Source organism: Leucopleurus acutus (genome assembly GCF_964270905.1).
Source record: "Leucopleurus acutus genome assembly, chromosome: 8".
Lineage (NCBI taxonomy): Eukaryota > Metazoa > Chordata > Mammalia > Artiodactyla > Delphinidae > Leucopleurus > Leucopleurus acutus.
In genome coordinates, this window is record NC_139151.1 from 82,929,348 (window position 1) to 82,955,756 (window position 26,409).

At 35.0% G+C, this 26,409-nt stretch overlaps 1 protein-coding gene and 1 pseudogene across 3 annotated transcripts in view; one reads left to right on the forward strand and one right to left on the reverse strand.

The window, feature by feature from the left end:
- IMMP1L (inner mitochondrial membrane peptidase subunit 1) overlaps positions 1-26,409 on the reverse strand; it is a 74,007-nt gene that overhangs the window by 33,875 nt on the left and 13,723 nt on the right. For both annotated transcript variants that reach the window (XM_082844012.1, XM_082844013.1), the window contains exon 2: positions 21,555-21,666. The gene's annotated coding sequence lies outside the window, so the exon portion shown is untranslated. The remainder of the gene's footprint in view (positions 1-21,554; positions 21,667-26,409) is intronic.
- On the forward strand, positions 18,946-21,512 carry LOC309965484 (lipid transferase CIDEB-like; annotated as a pseudogene). The gene is made up of 2 exons: positions 18,946-18,958; positions 19,048-21,512. The product of its transcript is annotated as a lipid transferase CIDEB-like (transcript).

A 26,409-nucleotide genomic window follows, 5' to 3' on the forward strand; every position in this document is an offset into this window, starting at 1 on the left:
GGTCTGATTTTGGTCATGTTAAAATTGATGTATTTGTGAGATACCCGACTGGACATGTTAGAGACTGGCACTCTGGAACTTAAAGGAAGTTTCATACGTGGGAAGTCTTAAAAAAAATTTCTATCTTAGGACTATATCCTACTACAAACAAGAGAAAACTAGAATAACAGTAAAGTAAGGGATTTATTTTCTATTAACACTAGTTGCTATATCCAAGTTACAGGCAGGAAGAAAGAAAAAGTATAGAGTATCCTGATTAACTTTTTTCTTTTTTTAATAAATTTATTTATTTTTGGCTGCATTGGGTCTTCATTGCTGTGCACGGGCTTTCTCTAGTGTGACTAGCGGGGGCTACTCTTCGTTGCGGTGCGCTGACTTCCCATTGAGGTGGCTTCTCTTGCTGCAGAGCATGGGCTCTAGGCACATGGGCTTCAGTAGTTGTGGCTCACAGGCTCTAGAGCGCAGGCTCAGTAGTTGTGGCACATGGGCTTAGTTGCTCCGCGGCATGTGGGATCTTCCCTACCAGGGCTTGAACCCGTGTCCCCTGCATTGGTAGGCGGATTCTCAACCACTGCGCCACCTGGAAAGCCCAGCTTTTTGTCTTTTTAGCCAAAAAAAAAAAAAAACCCATCTTTGTTCCATCAACACCTAACTGGCCAAAACTATATAACTAAGTACAGTAAGGTGTACTTATAACTAAGTACAGGGGTGCTAAGAGAGCACTGCTGTTCTCTTTATAAGCTTTGTAGCACTATTTGACCTTGAAAAATCACCTGAGCATTACCTGAGAAAAATTAAAACATTAAAGAAAGTATGAAAGGGAGACATGGAAATGGAGACAACATATACAGTCAGGTCTTTGGAAAAGTTTGGCTATGAAGGCAAGCTAAACAGTAGAGCAGGGTTTTTCATCCTCAGCAGTACTGACATTTGGAGCCAGACAATTCTTTGTTGTGGGCAGCTATCTTTTACATTGTAGGATTTTAGCAGCATCCCTGGCCTCCAGATGCCAGGAGGACCCCTTCCCTAGTTGTGACAAACTAAAATGTCTCCAGACATTGCCACATGTCCCCAGGATGTAAAAAGGCCCTCAGTTGAGAACCACAGCAGTAGAGTAATAGGAAGAATGTGGTATTTAGCAAGTTTTTTAAAACACAGAAACACAGTAGCATATGCTTGAGAGCCAATGGTAACAATCCCACAGGGAGATGAAGAGAGACTACTGATAAGTGAGGGAGAAGAGGAGACGGAAATAGAGAGATGCCTGAACACTGACATAAAGAAGGCAAGAGGAAGACTTCAATGCCAGTTTTGACAGAGTACTTACACCAGAATAACTTCTTGGTTGCAAAATCTGGATAAACAAAATAGCTGTTTAAAGGCATTAGGCAGCAATATAGGCAAGCCTTGAGGGGCAAGTATATATGAAAGAAGGGAAGAACATAAGGTAAACACATTCACTTGGCCTTTTCTCCAAGAATACTTGTCAATTTACAGCACAGGAAAATAAAAGTTTTAGCAGAAAGTGGCAGTTCCATTTGGTTAAGAAAGTGCTTGGAATTTATGGCCATCAAAGTAGATGGCACATGAGGGTCAAACTGTAGACACGTAGGAACCATAAGTCGGCATGCAATTTTGCTAGCCAACGAAATACTAGCCAACTCCTAAACTGCTACCTGAGCAGAGTGAGACTCCAGAATCTCAGTAGAAAGCAGAAAATAAAAGGCTAAAAACCTAAACAGAGATGTTAGCAACCACAGAATACCACGCAATGTGAGGGAGACAGGGGTTGGACTTCAAGACCTTCCAAGGCTGGCCATGCTGGTTATGACTGCAGTAGGGTTACCACTGAGAGTGAGGGCAAAACTGAAAGGGATCAGCCTTAACAAAGAATACAACCCACCCTTGACAGGATTAAAGTGACCTGTTCACACACTACCTGGCTGCTGAGGAAAAACAAAACAAAAACTCTCAATTTTCATAGGAAGAATACATCAATGAGAACTCCCACAATATTTTCTATAATGTTGGAGTGGGAAGGCCTTTTTTATTTTTATTTATTTATTTATTTTTGCGGTACGCGGGCCTCCCACTGTTGTGGCCTCTCCCGTTGCGGAGCACAGGCTCTGGACGCGCAGGCTCAGCGGCCATGGCTCACGGGCCCAGCCGCTCCACGGCATGTGGGATCTTCCCGGACCGGGTCACGAACCCAGCCGCTCCGCGGCACGTGGGATCTTCCCGGACCGGGTCACGAACCCGTGTCCCCTGCATCGGCAGGCAGACTCTCAACCACTGCGCCACTAGGGAAGCCCAGGAAGGCCTTTTTTAAAACAAAACTGAGATATAATTCACATGCCATGAAATTCACTCTTAAAGTATACAATTGTAAAAGCTGTGTTCAAACACTGATAGTTTTGTTAGTTTGATGGTAGAAAAATGAAGGAGCTCTTAATTCAGGTTTTTATCTTCTCAATCTCATGAGCTGAGGTCAAGAGCAGAGACTGAGAACTCTCAGCATAAAGCAAGCTGGTAAACAGAACTGGTTACAGATGTATTAGTATTCTGTTGCTTCTGTAACGAATTACCATAAAGTAGTGGTTTAAAACAACACAAATTTATGATCTTACAGTCTGTAGGTCGGAAGTCCACTATGTGCCTCACTGAACTAAAAATCAAGGTTTGGCAGGGCTGCAATCCCTTCTGGAAGCTCTAGGGAAGAATCTATCTCCTTGCCTTTTCCAGCTTCTAGAAGCACAAACGTTCCTTGGCTCATGGTCCCCTTCTTCCGACTTCAAAGTAAGCGGCACTGCATTTCTCTGACCATTCTTCCTTGGTCACATCTCCCTCTAACTCTCTGGCTTTATTTTGCCATCTTCTTCCACTCTTAAGAACCCCTGTGATTAAATAGAGCCCACCCAGATAATCCATGATAATCTCCTCATTCACATTCCTTAATTTAATCACATCTGCAAAGTCCTTTTTGCCATGTAAGGTAACATATTCACATGTTCTAGAGATTAAAACATGGATATCTTGGAGTGAGGGGTGTAATTATTCTACCTGGTAGCCACATCAAATACCAACACACTCAACCAGTAGTTATCAAAGTGTGGTCCCCAGATCAGCAGGCATTTGTTTGAAGTGCAAATTCTTGGGCCAAACTCAAGATTTATGTAATCAGAATGGGAGTGTTGCTCGGCAGTCTGTGTTTTAACAAGTTCTCCAGGTGATTCTGAAACAGAATTTGAGAACAACTGCTCTAAGCTCCCAGGTGGCCAATGGCCACTTCTATCCTTGAGCAGCCTTGCTCATCTAGTCATTTATTACTGTGTGCCAGATAACTTACCATACTCCATGTGTGCTGTGAGAAAAGTTGGAAAGCTTTGGCATATAGAATTTTAATCCACCTAGGAAACAGAATTTACTACTTTTTATTCCTTATTACATTTATATTTTAAAAAACTGAGTTAGATAAATCAGGAGTTTGGGATTAACATTTACACACTACTATATATAAAATAGGTAAACAACAAGAACCTACTGTACAGCACAGATAACTATACTCAATATCTTGTAATAACCTATAATGGAAAAGAATCTGAAAAAGTATATATATATAACTGAATCACTTTGCTATACACTTAAAACTAACACATTGTAAATTAACTATACTTCAATAAAAAAACTGAGTTATTAATGTAGAGAACCAATTCCTTTAATGGGGAGTCTATGTACTCTATCACATAACTAATAGAAAAGCTAGGAAAAAAGAAATGAAAATTTAAAATTGTGACTGTGCCACATAATACAGGAAAGGAAACGTACAATAATCCTCCCCAGAAAACCTTTAAGAGATTCTGATTAAAATATAGTAAAACTCGGGCTTCCCTGGTGGCACAGTGGTTGAGAGTCCGCCTGCCGATGCAGGGGACACTGGTTCGTGCCCCGGTCCGGGAAGGCCCCACATGCCGCGGAGCGGCTGGGCCCGTGAGCCATGGCCGCTGAGCCTGCGCGTCCGGAGCCTGTGCTCTGCAACGGGAGAGGCCACAACAGTGAGAGCCCCGCGTACCGCAAAAAATATATATATATATATATATAGTAAAACTCCACATAATACTGGCATAAGGGAGCAAGGTTGTTGTCTAATTTCAATGTTCTATATCTACATTATAGATTTTAAAATTTTTTCTTCCTATAACATAAAGTTAGAAAACACTTTGTCGGATGTAGGTAATAATGGCTTCTTTCAATATACATAAAAAATCCTCAATTACCAACCAAAATAACAGTAACAACAATTACAGCAAATACTTAAATAGTAGTCTTGAGTGCCAAGCACTGTTCTAGTTACATATATTAACTCACTTAATTCTTACAATAACTCTATGAGAACTCATTTTATCAAGTATCTCATTTTACAGATAAAGAAACTGAGGGACAGAAAGGTTAAGGAACTATTAAAAATCACACAGCTCATACACAGCAGAGCCAGAATTCAAAACAAGGAGGTTGGGTTCTAAAGTCCACCACTATGCTCTACTGCTTCTCAATAAAAATCAAAGAACTTTGTTGGAGACTATTTATAAAATAGGCATGGGAGAGAGGTTGGACTGACGTTAAAACTAGCTAAACAGATGGAGCAGAGTGAACTCTAGAAGCTGAAAAACAAGTAGACATTTCTCCATCCTTGAAGTTTCTGGGAATAGGGGTACAAGTCTAAGATCTTGATTTAGATCTAACCATTAAAGTAGGCTTTACAATGATTTCAGAATACCCAAAGCCACAAAGAAAATATCCACCTGATTGTTCAGGTCTGGAATTCCTTCGAAAAGAAGAGAAAGCGTTTTGTTTCAGAAACAGGAAAAAATGTAAAGTGTCAGGGTTAATTGAAACTATCAGTTTACAGAAATTCATTTATTTTAAATTATAAGCAGTCAATCAAAGAAGTGATTAATATCATACTTTTTTTTGTTTTGATACATGGAATAGTTAGTGAATATATTAGCATTTAAAGAAGGATTCACATTAAGAAAAGGTGAGAAGAGAGTAGGATGCGAAGCAGAAGACAAATCCCAACATCATAGTTTTGCTACATTTACCTTCATTTGGACAAGAAACAGCAGACTTATGACATTCCTGAGACCTCTATGATTTCGAAAATTCAAGAATATCTACAACAAAATACACTTTTCCCATAGAATTATATCTATCTATCTATCTATACAAAGTAACTGAAAGATATATGTCCATTTCTGACCGTGAATGGAAGTTACTGTGACAAGAAGAGAACAACAAAGACTCATTAAGACATGGATGTTGAGTGGTGTACTCTGTTCAATAGCTAAATAATTCACTCTCACACAGCAGCCTCTCCATCAAAGTAATTCAAATTCCTGCCATTTCAAAATCACCTTCAAGGCTGCTCATGAATTGTTCAAATCTGTAATGTTAAATCTACTGTAAGACATGTGCAGAGGATACTTTTTACATTCTAGAACTGCAAATTCAAGGAGCACTTATCCCCATAATCAATGAAAATTTTATTTAAATCTATTTATTTTGATTCATTCTCAGAGGAAATAACTGACAGCACTTTAAGGTTTAAAGCAGTGAATACTGCTTTAAATTTGACTGCAGCATCAAAATAACTCAAGAACCTAATTAAAATCCAAATTTCCAGGCTCCCATCATGGAGCTAATGAATTAGAATTTGTGGGAGCAAGGCTGCAGAATCAGTAGTTTTAATAAGCTCCCAGGAAGGAAACCCAGTAAAGAACTTTGTGCTGTCATTTGAGACCACTGAGACATACTCACCATTTTCAGAAACTTGACAAAATTTAACCATTCATTATTTTTAAACTAAATGTTAACTTTGGGATCATTCTATAAATTTTCATCATCAAATAAACTGTATAATGCTAACATTTCAATGATTTTGAAAATCCAATATTATTTTCTGAAGTTCACCTTTTATACATATATATACAAAATCAAAACTCATTCTACGTTTATAAAGTATAAGCACTTGACACTATTAATATAATTAAGTACCAGCTTCCAAACAGTGAAATGCCAAAACCACCCCATTCATTTACCAATAATTCCCCAATGGCTATATAATCCATCTATTTCAGAACAATATACAAGTTGTACAAGCAATAGTTGAAGGATATTCATTCAAATGGAAGAAATATCATTTAGCATTATTACAGGCTAGCTGTCATGTGCCAGTCTACAGTTCATGCATGGCCCTTTAGGGGTAATACTAAGGCTCACAAATTGCCAAAAAAGAAAAAAAAGTTTATCATCTCTTAAATAATCAATAAGTCCTATGATTCCCATCCTGCACTACTGTTACAGTTGACTTATTTTTTTTTTAATTTTCTTCATTTCTCCCATCCTATATCCCTTTTTCTTATCTCCAAAAATAACTCCCTTAACTTTTATTAAAGACACATTATGAGTCACCTGTGCAATAAATTTATTAGCTGTAGCTTTTAAAGATGAGTCAACTTTATGTTATCAACAAGGTATTAAATTCAAGTAACCGATACCTATTTGAAAAGAAGGTATGTCACTGAGAAGACCCTATATGTTTACAATGAATTTAATTAAGATGAGTTTATTTGGGACTTTCCAAAGGAGATAACCATTTCTAGTCAAGTAATAATGGCTAGGACAGGGAAGGAAAAAACACTTAACTCTCAAATGCCACTCAGTAAACAGCTGATTAAAAAACAGAAAAGTAAACAGTGACCATGTTTAATAAAAGTTTTGAGACAAATTTTATTTTGAAAGGAAAGCTACTCTTTTGAAATAATTATATAATACTATTATATAAACTACCATAGAAAGTTACCCTGAGAAATACACTACCTGACAAAATAATTTGAAATTACACATAAACCAAATATTGTATATTTAAAATAAAAGTAATTATATTACGAGGATAAGAAAAAGCTTTTAGTCCACTTATTTCATGAATAGATCTTTTCAGTGTAATAGAATTTTACATAAACAGCTTTTCAAATAGTAAAAATACAAACAGAAGGCTAAAGAAGTCCTTTAAAACGAACATAATGCAGTTCAGTAGAAATATTATTAAGCTTTCTCATTCATTCACTTTAAATGGGACAACCAATGAAGAAACACATTTTGGAATACAATAGCTTGGAACCAGTTAAAAAAAATTCATTAAGAATAACAAATTTGCTAGGTAGGTTTGACCAACGATTGCTACATAAATTTATATTTTATTATTGTTTTTTTAGATAAAGACCTCATATGGAGAAAAGTAAAATGTACTACACATAAACAGAGACTGCAAGTAAATCAATATATTATGCATAATGGATGATTATATTTCAGTTATTCTTATAATTTCAAAAAGACTTTAGTCACCTATATTTAAGATTTTTAAGTTTAAAAACATTAAGATTAACGTTTTATAATCTATTTTTTCAAATATAAAGCTACTAAATCAAAAAACATAATAAGATAAAAATCAAGTCCTATGAATAAATATTTTAAAAGTATTCCAAGATCATAACACTGACAACACTAATTATCTTTTCCAGTCTTGGCAGTTATGTTGCATACTGTTTGGGTGACTGATGGGATAATTTCACTTCATTTTCTCTCAGTTTATTCTGGACCATGTAAGAAAAGAATATTAAAATAATTAACACCTCTAAACAAAGTAGTTGATAAAGTTTTTGGTTGAAATAAAATGCTTAAAAAAAGAAAACCTCAATTAACTAATACATGATTCTAGAGCAAGTAACTAAACCCCCATCTGCTAAAGGAAAACTTTGACTAAGAATTTCTGATTTTAAAAAATAGTCATTCAGTATTAATATAAACTATTTTATGACTTTTACATAAGATCATACACTTTCACAAAGAGCCTTTTTTATCAGCAGTTTGAGTCAGCATTTCCTTAATTATCAAAAGTATATGTCGATATATTTTGATATCATTAAACATTTTATTCACTAAAAATATTTAATCAGCAGGAATTGAAGCAGTCATAAAACAGGTAAAACGTATGACAAAACAAATTACTCCAATTCCTTATACCTATAGACAGTAGGATTTATTGATAATGGCCTCATATCTAGAAGAACACTAAAGTCTTTAATATTTAATGTCAAATATAAATCTTTACCAATAGCAAACACATTGTATCACCAAACTAGAAAAAGTATAAAAGACAATAATCAACTTTTCTATTTGAACATTTTAATACATTTTAAGTCATACATAGTTTATAGTCTATATATGTCTTCCATAATTTTGAGTCATATAGCTTATAATAAGGCAACATATTTTAAATAATAAAAAAGCATATTCTTTGCCTTGATCACCTGATTTTTTTGGTTGTTGTTTATAAAATTAATCATAGTTAGCAGGATAGAAATCGCTTTGAGCTTCATGAATGACATCCAAGAGATGGGAAAGGATTAGTTCTCAGTTGCTGCCAGTTATAGTGCCAGGTGGCTTTTTCTGCAGTGAAGGTGTTACGGATAATCCCATTACACTGGTACTAAATCTTGCAGACATCAAAATTATCACCAAGGTTCCTTTTCATCCCATCCTTTCCAAATGACTGGAAGTCGCTTCACCTGAAAGAAGTCAAATCCACATGCAGCTGCTGCTTTAGCAGACAGCAAACTCCCTGAGAACGCCAGTCGTGATTCAATTTTGCTGTGCTGGTGGCCCCCTATTCCCTGTCCAATAATACATCTGTTAAAAAATCCTACAGCTACAAATCAAGTTTAATCCTACTAGGGACCTCATGTTGGTCTTGTCTTCCAAAAAGGCAGCAGGTTCTGCTGTCTATCTGCTGGCGTCTGGGGAATACCATTTAAATCCCAGCCCTACTTAGAAGAATAAGCTAAGGATCACAAAACATGACCTCAAAAACCCTGATATGACTATATTCTGACCCAGAGGCATTCATTCTAGGTGAAGATTAGAACTTTGCATAATAAGATTACACAGCAAGTGAATGATATCAAGGGACTATCCATATGCAGCCGCCTGGTTTTCTATAGACAGCCTGTGCTCTGCAATATGCAGTGCAGACGAAAAAGAGCTTGGTCTTTCTAGCTGAAATAAAATAGATTCACATAAATTAGTTGGCCATTTCCAGATTCCTAAATCCCCTATTACATCTTTTATTGACAGCTCCGGTGAGGATAGCACAAATGTTATTCCTTTTCATTCTGTGCTTCTAGAACAATCATGCTCTGTAATTGAAATGTACATAGATTATGGCTAGAAATTAACATCTTGTTTGCTGTAATCTTGGATTACAATTGACTGTGTACATAATAAAATTAGGAAATCAATGGATGGATTTATCATCTCCAAGAAACTAGAGGCATTGTTTAAAGAACAGTTCAACATTTTGTGCCAACACTTTAAATGTATAAGTCACAAAGAGAAGTCAATAAAAATTTAAGTGAGTAAAAGAATACAACAGGCATCAGCCAATATCTACATAAAAGTTAGATTTCATAAAAATTAGTTCATTTCCCTCAAAATTTAGAAAATGTGAATTATTCAGAGGTTTCACAAACAGGATTTTCTCCCTAAACCATACATGAACAAGGTGGTCAGTTACATATAATAAGGCCTCTACTTTTTTATAAAGTAGTTACAGTAGCAGGATTTTATACAAATCATCTTGATCATTTTATACTTTAAAATATTTGAATAAATTCAAATCAATTGTAATTCAAAGTTTTATAATTCTTAACTGTATACTTTTAAAGTACACAGTGAAGTAAACTCTCCTTATATTTATATATATACAGAGCATTTAAAATGTATGGAATCCTAGAAATATTTAAAAAACAATACTTGGTGTTCAGTTTTCTTCCAAGAAAATGAAAACTGTACCAACTCTAAGCAAACATATATGAAAAAAGAGATTCATATTCATTCACCCAAATACCTATCCAGAAAAATTCTAATGTGAGAAGAAGGAGTTCTCAACTTTATTTAAAGAAAAAAAGAAGTATCAAGATTTGCCATGGGATTCTTATAAAATTAAGATGCTCGGTATACCTGAAATATGACTTATTTGACAAGTTTGATTTGCCCACAATTGTTGAGGAACATACTACATCCATTACGTTGGCCATTATTATCTCCTGATCATCACAATACCTGTAAGCATAGCTCCATAATATCTGATAAATACTCAGAGTCAGGTAACATAATTCTGATTTTGTGTATAAATCAGGCACCAATATTATTAGTGCTAGAGCTATAAAAAACACTATATGTAATTTCAACTTTATAGAACATGAATACTGTTTGATTATCTTTATTAGAATATTACAAGAAAATTAATGAAGAATGAAAAATACACATTTCTGTTATGATTTTTATATGTAATACTCTAGAGCTACACTGTTCAATAAGGTAGCCATTAGCTACATATGGCTATCGAGCACTTGAAATGTGACTAGTCCAAATTGAGATGTACTGTAAGTATAAAATATACACTAGACTCTGAAGACAGTACAAAAAGAGAATAAAATATTTTGTATTAATTACATATTGAAAAGATAATATTTTGGATCTAATGGGTTAAATAATATATATATATGACTTGCATTATATTTCTCTGGAACAGCACTGCTCTAGCAGATCATACAATTTCAATAACATACTCCTAAGCTAACTGAAATTGTACTACTAATAAAAACACTAAAGCAGAGGGTTATTATGGAAAAACAAACATTCCAGTATCAAATCTGATAGAAAAACCTAGTAAAGAAAAACAAAATGTTGTCATTTATTTTCTATTTCATATCTCTAGCTTAAGGGTAGTGGGGGAGAAGAAGGGACCAGCCAAATAAATGACCAACATGTACCAAAAAAGAATGTTTTATAGTTACAAAAATGCTTTAACCCAGTAAACAAAGGTTTTTAGAAAAAACACAGCTTGGGCAACTTCATAAAAGACTAGTAAGGTCTGTGTGTTATCCCTCAATGAGTCCAATAAACAGCAACTTCAAAAAAGTCTGGATCTAGACAGGGCCGTGATTTTTGCCTAAGGTGCTATATAATTGTTTATATTCAAATTTTAAAACTACATTTTAAGTAATAACTATAACAGAGATTTGAAGCATTTAGTATATTTCAGAATTTTAGCAAAATTTAAAAGATCAATTTTATAAATTACTAGAAAACTGCTTTTTCATTAGTCTTCTCATCATTTCATCAATGTAGGTAAAGAAAAAATAGTCCATTAATAAAAAGTGTTTTACAGAAACAAGGTAAACCGTAAATAGTTAAAGTATAAAACATATACCTAATTTAATTCAAGAAAGTTAACGACTGATTTAGTATGACCACAGACAACTGATATCATACAATTAAAACACACAGTCTATCTTTGTCACACATTGGAATATTATTTCAATATAAACAACAGTATGTAAGGTATTAACTCATTTAAAAGTTGCTTTTTCATAATTATTCCTTCATAATATGTATCTAAAATACTAAGACTAAAGATGAAATATGAGTATCAATAAATAAGATGGGTAAACTCTAAATCAATTCTTCATGACCCAGCCATGCCACTTTTTCCTATCCTTTTAAAATTATTTAAGTTCTTTTCTTTTCTGGTTACAAGTATCACACAGACATAGACACACATAGACACAAAAAAAAAAAACCCAAAATAATAACAATAAAAAACTTTCTAGTCATCAATATATGAGTGCAATGATATTCAGTCTAAGCTAATCCCCAGACATCCAAATTCATGAATAAAAATTCATCAGTTTTAAATACACTGAGCCTATTAAGCAAGAACAAAAGCATATGCACAAAAGAGCTTTTAATATATTTCAAAGCCCACAAGAGCCATGGTCTCATTAAAATTATAAATTACACAAACATGGAATGAAGATTCAAACTGCAGTGCAGCTAAGCAGATTACAGAAAACCCCGCGTTCCATATGATAACACACCATGGCCCTCCCAGATGGAGGCTTGGAACAAAAAGGCCATCACCACAGCTAGGGAAAACCTCCTTGTGATCTCTGGTTTCTGTTCAGCAGATGACAGCCAAATAATATGTTGATTATTCTGTTTGTGCTGCTAAGCTTGTAAGATGGAATAAAAGCGATATGATCTATTGTGAACCCAATGCTAATGTGTTGCTCCACTCATAAATAATATGCTGAATTTATTTTGAAAATATCTTTTATCTGAATTTCAGTTTTCAAATGCATGAATTAAAATAAAAGCCAGTAGAAAATTATATTTAATGTTATGCTTTAAACTAAAAAATGTAGATGACAAGTGAAAAATATCTAGGTGCTTAGTTAAGAGTCAAGTACAATCACCTTTCTTTAATTTCAGCACTGTGATCAAAGACAAAATATATTTTTAAATAGGCAATTACTCTCATGAAATATAAATGTAAAATTAAGTAATACAATAGTCATGAAGTTAACAATAAACATTATTGACAAGATAAAAACTAAAATACCAGGGTATATAAAAACACTTTGCTGCAATATAAATAATAGCACATAGAACAAATACCTAAAATATTTTTGAATAATAAAAAGTATCACTGAAGGCGTTATGAATGTTAACTTGTACACAAATGGATGCTCACAAGAAATCCTACTTAAAATCAAAATAATTAAAAAGAAGCTTATATAGTAGGAAGCAGCCGCATAGCACAGGGAGATCAGCTCAGTGCTTTGTGACCACCTAGAGGGGTGAGATAGGGACGGTAGGAAGGAGATGCAAGAGGGAGGAGATATGGGGATATATATATATGTATAGCTGATTCACTTTGTTATAAAGCAGAAACTAACACACCATTGTAAAGCAATTATACCCCAAAAAAGATGTTTAGAAAAAAAGAAGCTTATAAAAATAATTTGCAAATATAATAGCATTCATATTGCTTTGATGACAAAAGTTAAAACCTAATTTTTCTCCTCAATTAAATATCCTAAACTTTAACAGCGTAAACTATACCCAAATGAGGTCACTGGAATTACGTCTGTAAATACTTCACAAAATTTCATGGATAAACATTTTTATGAATACTAGAATTGTTAAAAATATTGAAAATCATAACATTTTCCCACCCCAGAAATTCTTTCCTGGATTTTCTAGTAAACTTTCCTTAAAGACAAACAAATAAATAAAGCAGTACATTAAAGCTGCAGGTAAGGTAAACACAGATTACACACTATTTTCTTAAGGGGGTATTTTGTAGGCGGTACATAATTATGTTCATTTACAAAAGTCCACTTTGTTTTTCTGTCTAGAGACATAGATTGAGTCTAAAAAGAGAAGCAAAACTGCCTAACATGAGAATACAGGCTAAAAATTACAGATGCAAAAGGTAAAATTACAACATTTTTAGAGAAAAACACAGAACACAGAACATCCTTGGCGTAGACAATTATTTCTTAAGTAAGATGTAAAAGCACTAAACATGGGCTTCCCTGGTGGCGCAGTGGTTGAGAGTCCGCCTGCCTTTGCAGGGGACACGGGTTCGTGCCCTGGTCCGGGAAGATCCCACATGCCGTGGAGCGGCTAGGCCCGTGAGCCATGGCCGCTGAGCCTGCGTGTCCGGAGCCTGTGCTCTGCAACGGGAGAGGCCACAACAGTGAGAGGCCCGTGTACCGCAAAAAAAAAAAAAAAAAAAAAGCACTAAACATAAATGACAAACTAGACTACTTTAAAGGCATAAACTTCTGTTCATCAAAAGCACTATTAATAGATTGAAAAGGCAAACCTCAGAGTTGGAGAAATATTTGCAATACCTAAAAAAATGAAGGACTCATATTCGGAATATATAAAGAGCTCCTACAAATCAAAGAAAAAGGCAGCCCAACAAAAAAATGGGCAAAAGAAGTGAACAGGCACTTCACAAAAGAGAATAACAAATAGTCAATATACATATGAAAAAGTGCTCAATTTCATCAATCATCAGGGAACTAGAAATTAAAACAGTATAATGATTTACTACTTTATACCCACCAGAATTGAAAGATGAAAAAGATGGCGAAAAGGGAGAGTTAGCAAAGACGCAGAGCAACTTGAACTCTCATGTGAACGTAAATTAGTACAACCATTTCAGAAAACTGGCAATTTTGATTAAAGCTGGAAATAAACGTACTTATGATCCAGTAATTTTGCTCCTAGACATATGCTCAGCAGAAACCCATAAATATATTAATCAGGAGATATGTATTAGAATGTTTATATTTAACATTATATGGAAATCACCCAAATGTCCATTAACAGAATAGATAAAAAATAGTTGTGATATAGCCATATAATAGAATGCAGCAATGAAAATGAACAGATTACAACTACATGCAACAATGTAGTTGAATCTCAAGACATAATGTTGAACAAAGGAAACCAGACATAAAAAAATTATACTGTATAATTCTATACATAAAATACAAAACCAAGCAAAACTAATCTATGCTATTAAAAGTCAAGGCAGTGGTAATCCTTGTGCAGGGAGGGAGACAGTGGCTGGAAGAGAGCATGAAGGTGTCTTCTAGAGTGCTGATAATGTTCTTTTTCGTATCTGGGTGCTGTTTGCATAATTGTATTTGGCTTCTAAAAAATTCATTGAGCCATCCACTTATAATATGCACACTTTTCCATATATATAGCTTTCTTTAAAAATGCAATTTTGCACACAAATACAGATATACAAAGGTAGTCAAAATCCCTGTCATAAGAAATTTAGGAACAACTAATGTATGTATAACCTAAAGGTGAAAACTAAAGGTTCTTATACTACTTATTTGAATAATCAATTTTTCAAACCAATAGGTAAGATAAGTTCCTGAACTCTTATAAATGGAGGAGCAACAGCTATTCACCCTATTATATTCCCCAGCTCCCAATCTACAATACCATATTTTCAGAGATAACTGGCCTTTGTGTCAGAGTAGCTGCTGGTGCCGCTATTATAACAGAGCTTCTAAAATAGTCTCAGTACTGAAAAATTGCCCTTCTGTGAGAAACTAAAGTAGCACAGAAGATAAGGCAGTATAAAGAATATGTTTGCCATTTTCCTCATTGCCCTCAAATTTCATAAGCTTTTATTTATTATGAAAGCTTATTACCTAATTTAATGGGAATCTTTTGAAAACATTTATTTTACTTTTCAGTGAAGTTAAAATATAATTCTTTAATATCAATATCCTATAAATTAAATGAAACTTCATGATAATTTGACAATTTACATCTCATTATTTCCCACTTAAATATTTTCCCTTACTTCTATACTGGAACCAACACACGATTTACAACACTGTTTTTCTCGTATTGAAAAGATACTTTAAGAAATAAGCTAAGGGCTTCCCTGGTGGCACAATGGTTAAGAATCTACCTGCCAATGCAGGGGACACGGGTTCAAGCCCTGGTCTGGGAAGATCCCACATGCCGTGGAGCAACTAAGCCCATGAGCCACAACTACTGAGCCTGCGCTCTAGAGCCCACGAGCCACAACTACTGAGCTCATGTGCCACAACTACTGAAGCCTGTGTGCCTAGAGCCTGTGCTCTGCAACAAGAGAAGCCACCGCAATGAGAAGCCCGTGCACCACAACAAAGAGTAGCCCCCACTCTCTGCAACTAGAGAAAGCCCACGCACAGCAACAAAGACCCAGCGCAGCCAAAAATAAATTATAAAAAAAAAAGAAAGAAGCTAAAAGAAATCACCTAATGATTATATAGTTCACGTTTTACTTGTATAATAAATATTTATTCAGTTCTTACTATCTCCCTGGCTCTGGGGATAAAGGAACAAAACTGGCTAATTCTGTGGGAAATATAGTAGGTTTATCCCTTTCTTTCTCTCTCTCATTTGACTAACAAATAAAACTATTTTTAACTAGTAACATAGTCACATATTCAAAAATTAAAAACAATCTAAAAGATATACAGTAAAAGTCCCATCTACTTTGTTTTCCTTACCCATCCACATACAAGATTTAGATTTTGTTTACCTGTCCAGATTTTCTTTATGCAAATATAAGCAATTATGAATATATCTTAAGCCTCTCCTCCTTTACACAAAAAGTAGTTTACTATACACTCTGCTTGAACTTTGCTCTTTTCAAATAACAATGTATGCTTGAAAACTTTCCAAATCTTCATATAGAGAACAACCTTTCTATTTTTACAGCTGTAGAGTACTTCACTGTACAGCTATGCCAGAGTTCATTCAACCAGTACCCTACTGATAGATAGTAGGGATGTTTCCAATCTTTTGCTGCTACAAAAGAAGCTACAATGAAAACTTTTATGCATATGTTTTGTTTTGTTTTGTTTTGTTTGCGGTACGCGGGCCTCTCACTGTTGTGGCCTCTCCCGTTGCGGAGCACAGGCTCCGGACGCGCAGGCTCAGCGGCCATGGCTCACGGGCCCAGCCGCTCCGCGGCACGTGGGATCTTCCCGGACTGGGGCACGAACCCGTTTCCCCTGCATCGGCAGGCAGACTCTCAACCACTGCGCCACCAGGGAAGCCCTGCATATGTTATTTTATAAGTACGTTAAGTATATCTGTAATAAATTCCCAGAATTGGCTGAGACAAGTGTGTAAATGCATGGGTCTTTCTCTAGAAATTGCTAATTTTTCTTCTGTGGGGGCTGTGTCATTTTGCTTCCACCACATATACATCTCAGATGTATACCAGAAAAAGCTATTCTTCTCTTTGGGCCTCTAAGATATTTTGTTCATTAGGCAATTCTCAAAGATGTTCTCATTGGAAAAAACTATATGAAGTTCTTTGTTTATTTGTCCCCAAATGCATATGTAAAATTGCTGACTTAGTTTTCAAGTTGGAAAAATATCGCTGATGTAGGAAATCATCATATTGATGCCTAATGTGCTGGGATAGCAACTGTCTATCTCTCTTCCCGAGATCTCCTTTCATTTAAAAACAAATATACACCCCCATCCCAATTTTTTTCCTTTAAATTCACATTCAGTACTTTATAATTGGGAAAGCAGTCAAATGCATTTCACTTTTAAGTGAATGTTTTCCTGAAGCACTTAAATGTTTTCTGGAAACCAAATCTATGTTACTTCTATATTTTCCTTTACAAAGCTATCATTTCAAAGGTAGTTTAATCTTTATGACTGACATTTTCAATAGGCAATGTCACCTAATACATTGTTTTTATTTCAAAGCCCATCCTGTCAAATATCTTATCATTAAAAACAACCACTTAAAGCTCATTGGACTTCCTATTTAAGGAATCCTTAAGTAAATCCAGTTTCAATATCACTGTTTTATAAGAAAATATGTACATGATAATTTTTATTCCCCAAATAAGGATACCATAGTATTGATACATGCAAATCTAGGCAGCATTTCAATCATCCAGAAATCAGTTGTGAGATAATCTCAGTCTCTTGGAACAAAGCAGTAAGACAAGTTGCTGACCCCAAAGTAAATTTTAAATTTACTTTCTATGCCCTTAATCAGTAGATGGGGCAGACCATACTTAAGCTCTCACCTAACCAATGAATATGTTAGGTAAATGCTGATTTTTACATTAGAGTTAATATAATGCACTGAGAGCAAAAAACAAGAATTACCTAACAAAGGTAAAACAAAACAAAACAACAACAAAAAAACCACATCGTAAGCAGCACCCAGGACATAAAAGTTATCAGTCTAAGACAATTTAGGAAAACGGTCCTAGACAGCATAACGGTCTCTGAGGAAATCACATAAATTCTGTGAAATGACTAATGTTAACAATAACAACTCTGACCCATCAAAAAAAACAAAAACAAAAACAACTTACATTATACTCAATTTGTTCTGTTTAAGAAGACAGAAGGGTACATTTTATATTTCAAAAACATTTTATAAAAAAATATTCATATGAAATAAACTTTGGCACACAAAAGGATAAGATTCAATTATTCACAAAATTAACAGATGAGGAAATAGTACACCACCTGTTAATAACAGGCCAATGAATGAGGAATTATTCTAAGTAAGATTCTCAAAGTTAGAATATACCACAGTTGCCTTTCAGAAGATGAATTGTAATAAAGTGCAGTAACATTTTGGGGGCCTTTAAACATACAATTCTCTGTGCAAGGCCACTTCTTGGTTAAGAGTCAAAAGAATACCTGATAATTTCTGAAAGCTAGTCATGCAAATTCTCCACTTCAATGGCTGGACACACTCAAGAATATATCCTGATTTCACTTTTCACTTTCTTTTCTTTAAATTGTGACTGCCACTAAGTAGACCGTTTGGTCTGGTTTCTGGCTCCAACCTTGTGCAATTCACTCAATCTCTTTAGCTCTCCTTATTTTCTTCATCAGTAAAGTGAAGAAGTTATAGAAAACATGATATAATTGTAAATGGAATCAAAGTGCTAATAAAGTAAAACAAAGAGTTACTACATTAGGTCCTATATCTGTATATCTACTACACATATACTATTTTTAAACTGTCACAAGTTACATGGCACTCTACCATATATTTAAGGCCTACAGTAAAGAAATTATGATCACTTCAGAATCTTTTCCAACACTTAATATGTGTCACTCTCAGGATACAACAACTTCCTCATGTACTCATTTAAATTAATTTAAAATACCACTATAATCAATTATCTTTAACCTGAAAATATATGACATTTTCCCACTTGACACATAAAAATCAACATATGATATGTAAAAGAACGTTCATGGAAATGTTAATTATAATAGCCAAACACCAGAAAGAACCTAAACATCCACCAAAAACAGAATGGATGAATTCTGTCATATTCATTCCAAAGGAATAACACATGATAATGAAAATGAATAAAATAAAACTACATGCAACTATGTAGATGACCTTCAAAACATAATGCTGTGTAAAGGAATAAAGAATGCATATGATTCCGGAAAATGGGGCTCACCAGTAGGCCCATCTGTGTCCCATGCTACCCCACAGGAGCACCCCACAGCTGCAGCAGTGTCACACTGCAGCAATCTAGCACCAACCCAAAGGGAAGTACAAAGGTCGTCACAGTCTTCAAGCTCAGTCAGGATCCAATATGAGCTCCAAGACTGGCTGTAGAGTCTGGACCCCAGCTCCACCACTCTAGCCACCTTTCTGTGTCTGTGATCACAGCTGCCACCTGCCAGGAACTACCAGACAAAGCACTGGAGACCCTGTGGTTAACGCTGGTGATAGACAAGGATGGGACCTCTGTGGACTGCAAGGACTTCTTCCAATTGTTGGAAGAGGATACATGCCTGATGATGCTGGAGTTCAAGCAGAGTTGGAGCCCCAGCAGGAGTAGGTGCTATCATATGGCCTAGGCTGGGAGAAGCCCAAGCACAGCAAGGACATCGCCCTCATTACCTTGAACATATACAAGCAAAACCCTTGAGACCTCTTTGGCCTGAACATCAAAGCCACACTCTACAGGATCTACTCCATGAGTTGTGACTTTCAAGTACTTGGCCCAAAGAAAGTACTCAGGGAGCTCATCCAGTTGAACCTCCATGATGCTGCTGCAAGGCCTGAGCCACGTTGCTGGGAATTTCCTCTACCCTTTGCAATGCAGTGGAGGAGGCTGAGCAGTGACAGTGGCAGCAGCAGGGTCCCCTCCATCCCTACTGAGAAGGGGCTCTGAGCTTCTGCCCCAGACTCGTTCCAAGAGATACCCTGTGAGGACTGTGACAGCTCAGGTTTGGAGACCTGGAGGCAGTACAAACTAGATAACTCACCTGACTTCCCCCATTATTCTCTGACAGCACTGTGATAGGTTCCATCAGCATAATGCTTTCCATGCCTAGCCTGTACACTTTCCTCAAGAATGCTGTCCTTTCCTAGCGATCTTTCCAGCCTCTCACTTACCCTGAAAGGCTACAAACTTGTCCCCAGGCATCTTGATCCCATTCTGATTGCAGATACATCTAAATTCCTTACAACTCCTCCTGTCCCTAAGCTCTTTAGTACAGTGAAGTCAGCCCTCTCACTTTACCTTAAGCTCTCTATTTCTTCATACCCTTCCCCTTAAAAATAACAAAAACATTTCCAACAAAAATACAAAAAAGTTTATCCAAGAAAAGAATACATATGAGTCCATAAAGATTAAAAAGAGGCAAAATGTGAACACATTGCTGAGGAATACACATAAAAGTGATAAAATTATATAGAGAATTATCTAAATAGTTATCACAAAAATCAGGACATTGGTTACCTCTAAGGAAAAGGAAGATTATACCAAGAGCTTCTGGTATGTCAGTAATGATCTATGGTTACTGAATGTCTGCTTTATACTTATTCATTTTATGTTTCTATATAGTGTTATATTTCATAACAAAAATATTTAAAATGATATACTTTCTGAAAAAATATATTCTGAAAGAGAAGGAAGAAAGGGCTCCTCTTTTTTGCTAACAATTTTATTTTCTTGGTCTACATTTCTAATTTTTATTGCAATATTTTAATAATAAAGAAATAAGTTACTATGCCTAATTCTCCAGAATCTTAATAAAGAACAGATTTTACAGGCTTTTCAAATGGCCACAAAAAAAGTACCAGGTCATTAAAGAGTATAAGATCAGTTATTTTGTTAAATTTTTGCTTAGCTCAATGTTGTGCCTGTTGCTTTTTCTTCTTTTCAAGAAAATGTACGCTTACTTTCAAAATAAATCTATATTATACCCAGATATTAACTTTATGCAGGCTGCACTCCAAAAAATATATAATAATTTAGCTCAAAAGTAGGAAGAAAAACTTTTAACTCTCACACATTTTAAAACAATTTTAGGAACACCTGTGTTTGCATTCAGTATGAGGGTTCATAATAGGATGGACACAAATATGACACTTGAGATCCAATCCAATGTCACTCTGTGTAAGAATGGTTCACTGTGTGCACTAGAAAACATAACCACTAGATTACAGGATGGATATACAAAACAAGTTACACTTAAAGTCCACTGTATAAAATGTAATGTAGGGTAACTCACTCAAAATAGATCCAACAGTGTCTAATTTAAATTATACTAAAGATGTTTTAAATAGTTCCTTTGGAAAAACATAAAGGGAATTTAAATGATTACAAACGAGATAATAATAATCAGACAGATTACAAACATATACACACACATATAATTTAGGAAATCCTAAAAGTTCCATCACCTACAAGCACCCTTCAATGTATGTTTGTTACAACTTTTAGATGCCACTAAACAGGAAGCAGACAATAAAACTTAGAAACAAGACTATCAGCACTTTCATCAGGCTTCAGATATCAACATAATAGGTATCACCCATTATGAAAACAGAGCTGCTTTGGTTGTATACTGTTGTTTTTTTGTGAATGCAGGCAAGGATTCCCCTCTATAGTGGGTCCAGCTAACCAGTTATTTGCCCATCTATTAAGTGCCAACTTTAAAAAATTATACTATGTCCAGCAGGGAGCAGCATTACAACATTCATAAGACTTAACCACAACATGAAACCGACAGAAGAAAAAGAAGGGATAAAACCCACTTACCATAGGTCTTTTCAATGATACATTCAATTTTTAGGGCAATTGCAGGGCTTCCAGAAAAAACATCTAAAGCATGTCTCAAAGCATATATAGGTGATCCATGGTTTCAGGATTCCTAAAGCAGGAAATCAAAATTATATTAAGTAAAGGCTTCTTTCAGCCATATTTAGTTGAAGTAGTATATAATATGACCAAGTGTCTCTCAGCTGTTAAGGTGCATCTTCCTTATTGGATCAATAGGATTCTGAATTCAGATATTCAATGACACTTCGGATAAAATGATTTTAAAAAGCAGAATATTAAAGTCCTTTGTTTACCAGAGAATTTAAGTAGAAGAAAGTAAATGGGTGACATAATACATCAATCAACCTAGAGAAAACTGTGGTCAAGGACTTAAAGGAGTTGATAAGCCAACCATATACAGTTATGATATATCAAATCCTTCTAAACAATTTGCAGGTAATAGAGAGGATATAACATTCATTTCTACAGGTCAGCATGAATGAATATCTAGGGTTAGTTTTAGTTTTAAGAATACAAAGGCAGCAGAGAAGTAGTTTGTAATGCTGATATGTTAAGCCTGATTAGTGTGATATTTACTGAATATGAGGAATGCACCTGATACTGTAGAAAAACTCTGTGACCAGTCATAATATGTCAAAGGCAAAACATATTATGTTTGATATTCTCCTGGATATCAAAACCTGCCTCATATTCAACAATAATAACTCCATGTCAGTTCTTATGACTGAGGAAATGATGTATCACCACTGTTACGTGAAACATTCAACAGTTTGCTTTATATGTGTTTACATGCAAAGTTTTATCGTTTACACCAAAAACCAAATTTTTGCCATTAAAAGAAGATAACATATGAATATTTACCTTGAAATGTATATAATATAAATAACATATATAATAAAAGTTTGTGTAATACATAATATCACATGTCAATATATCATAAATAATATATTTACTTGCAATTTAATGAATAATACATAAAATGGTTCCTACTATTTTCTACAGGGAAAATGGCATGAGAAGCTTGACTTAAGTGTATGATATCAAGACTACAGTTACTCTCTAATAATCATCATTAATTTGACTTAATTTGAAAGAAACTCTGATATATTCATCTTTTACCCTTTAACGCTAAGCTAGTCATAGCATTATTTCTTATTTTTTGCTCTCCTTAAAGTCTTCCCCATCCTATTTCTTGCCTTTGCTTTTGTATATTTCACTTTTCTGATACTTCCTCATTTTTGCCAATCTACCTTCCCTCTCCTTTATAATGCATTTCTGTTTCAACCCCAATTTTTGTTTTATTTACTCTCCTCTCTTTATGACCCTAACATCTTTCTTCCCTTTTCTCTTAGGACCCTTAAAAGTGAGGGTTGATTTTTTCTTTTTTGTTTTTTCTGTAACAACAATTGTGCTTAAATATACTCTTTCATCCACTTACAGGCACTGTGCTTGATCTTAATAATCCCACCTGTTTAGAACACTCAACTAAATATACTTAAATTATATTGCTGCTACTCATAAAAATATTTTTTCCTCTGAGTTACTGAAATATTTGAAGAACTCACTAAACATTTTGGAGCCAGTCTTTTTTTTTTTTAAAGATTTATTTATTATTTATTTATTTTTGGCTGCGTTGGGTCTTTAGTTGCGGCACGCAGGATCTTCGTTGAGGCATGCGGGATCTTTCATTGCGGCGCATGGGCTTCTCTCTAGTTGTGGCGTGCGGGTTTTCTCTCTCTAGTTGTGGCATGTGGGTTTTCTCTCTCTGGTTGTGGTGCGTGGGCTCCAGAGCATGTGGGCTCTGTAGTTTGTGGCACACAAGCTCTCTAGTTGAGGCATGTGAGTTCAGTAGTTGTGGTGTGTGGGCTTAGTTGCCTGGCTGCATGTGGGATCTTAGTTCCCTGACCAGAGATCGAACCCATGTCCCCTGCATTGTAAAGGCGGATTCTTTACCACTGGACCACCAGGGAAGTCCCTGGAGTCAGTCTTAAAACACCCCAAATCTCAAGAAAATCTAATCACACACTCCTTCCATTCAATTTGAGAGGTGATTTAGGATCTCACTATATGGTGTGAATAAATACTGAGTAACAAACTTTAAGTTAACAGAACTTTGCTTTATTCATGTGTGTGTATGCCCATGTGTACAATATCCTCATCAAAAAGCAAAGACACATTAAAGAACCCCATACTTCTAATATATATTATAAAGTCTAAAAAGAAAAGTGATTTCCCTATTTGGCACTTTCTAATATGAATATTAACATTAACAGTATTAGCGTATGGTGAAATAATCTCACAACAAAATATTATGCAAAACTTTGAGTTTTAAAAATTATAAATAATTATATAACACATTTATAATATAATTACCTAAAAAGAGACTATAGTGGGTTGAGTAGTGTTCTCCCTTTCCCCCAAACTCATGTCCACTTGGAACCTCAGAATGTGACCTTATTGTAATACTGGATCTTTGCAGATATAATCAAGGTAAGGATCAATATGAGATCATATTAGATTAGGGTGGGCCCTAAATACAATGAGAATGTCCTCAAAGAAGACCGAAAAGGACACACAGAGACACAGAGAAAAAGACAATGTGAAAATGAAGGCAGACATTGAAGTTATGTTGCCACAGCCAAAGAAAGACAGGAGCCACCAGAAGCTGCAGGAGGCAGGGAAGGATCCTCCTCTAGAGCTGTTGGAACAAACATACTTCTGTTGACACCATAATTTTGGACTTCTGGCCCTGGAAACTGTAACGAAGTAAACTTCTGTTGCTTTAAGCCACCAAGTTTGTGGTAATTCGTTATGGAATTCCTAGGAAATTAAAAAGATTTTGGTACCAGGAAGTGGGGTGTTGCTGTAACAGATAACAAAAAATTTAAGAAAAATAATAATGACTGAAGAGACTATTGGTAGATTGCCTTGAAGAGCCATCTGATATTGGATTGACCAAAAAGTTCATTCAGGCTTTTCCATAAAATGGTACATAAAAACCCGCACAAACTTTTTGGCCAACCCAATAGAAATAAGAGATGTTAAGGAGATTCTGGTGAATGCTCAGAAGGAAGTGAACAGGATGGCTGAGAACACTTGTATCATCTTAGAGAATATACTTATTTGTCAGGAACAGAATGTTACAGAAATATTAACATTAACTGGACTTCTGGTGAAGTCTCAAGAAGGGAATGAGAGATGTTATTGAACACTAGAGGGAAGGCAGTCTTTGTTACAATGTAGCAAAACTGACATGTGTTCTAATGTTGGGTGAAAAGTAGAACTTGTAAGTGATGAGCCTGAATGTTTAGTTGAGATTTCCAAGCAAAATGTTGAAGGCATTTACTGGTTTCTCCTTGCTAATTATGGTAAAATGTGAGAGAAAGGAGATAAATTGAGGAATGAAAAAGGATAAAAGGAGATAAACTGAGGAAGTTAAGCAAAAAGAAATCAGTACTTGATGATTTGGAAAATTCTCAGCATATCTAGATTGCAAAAGATGCTAACATCACAAATCATTAGGAAAATGCAAATCAAAACCACAATGAGATACCACTTCAAACTCATTAGAACAGCTATTATCCAATAAATAAAGAAAGAACAAAAGTTGCTGAGGATTTGGAGAAAATGGAACCTCTCTGTACTGCTGGTGGGAATGCAAAATGGTTAAGCCACTGTGGAAAACACTTTGGTAGATCCTTACAAAGTTAAACATATGCTGCAGCAATTCTACTCTTGGTTATACCTAAAGGAATTCTAACAGATACTTGTACTCTGATGTTCATTATACCAGTATACACAATAGGCAAAAGATGGAAACAGAACAAGTGTCTATCAACAGATGTATGGATAAACAAAATGTGCTATATACGTACAATGGAATACTATTCAGCCATAAAAAGGAATGAAGTTCTGACACATGATACAAGATGGATGAACTCTGCAAAACACTATACTAAGTGAAAAACACTATGCAAATGCTAACAAAGAACAAATATTATACAATTTCACGTATGTGAGGTACCTAGATAGGCAAATTCATAGAGACAGGAAGTAGAATAGAGGTACCAGAGGCTGCGGTGATGGAGTGGGAAGGTTATTGCTCAATGGGTAAAGCATTTCCCTTTGGGATGATGAAAAAGCTCTGGAAAAAGAAAGTAGAAATGTTTACACATCATAAATATACCTAATGCCATTGAATTGTACACTTAAAGATGATTACAATAATAAATCTTACGTATATTTTTATCACAAAAAGATTTTTCCTATGGAAAAAGGACCCAAGACCTTGAGCCAGATGCAAAGGCTGACATAACTACTTCAACTAGAGAATCAAGACTGAGCTACTGATAAGCTCTAAAATGAACATATTCCAATGCTCAATGAGGGAAAATGATCATCATATATGATAGTAATTCATTAATTCCATGTGAGTTCATTTAGGAAATGTTAATAGAAAAAGGAAACATGAGCTGCTTTTTAAATTTTTTTTAAATAAACTTAGAATACCAAACAGACTACAAAATTAATTTCAAATCTTTCACTCTGGAGAATGGAAAATTATAGTACAAAATGGTCTTTAATTTTTTTTTTTAACTTTGCATTTTGGGGAATGAAAAAATATAAAAGGTAAAAACATAGCCTTAAAATGCTAAAGATTTTTAAAAGCAAATATATTTAAATGATTAAAAATCTTGTTTCAGTGCTGGACAACTCTGATAAAAAGTTCTTTAATATGAGTTGAAACTGAAATTTCTATGCTTTGGAGAAACAAAGGGGTCTAATTTCTCTTTCACAAGATTAAGACAGGTCTTCTGAAACTCAAAATCATTCA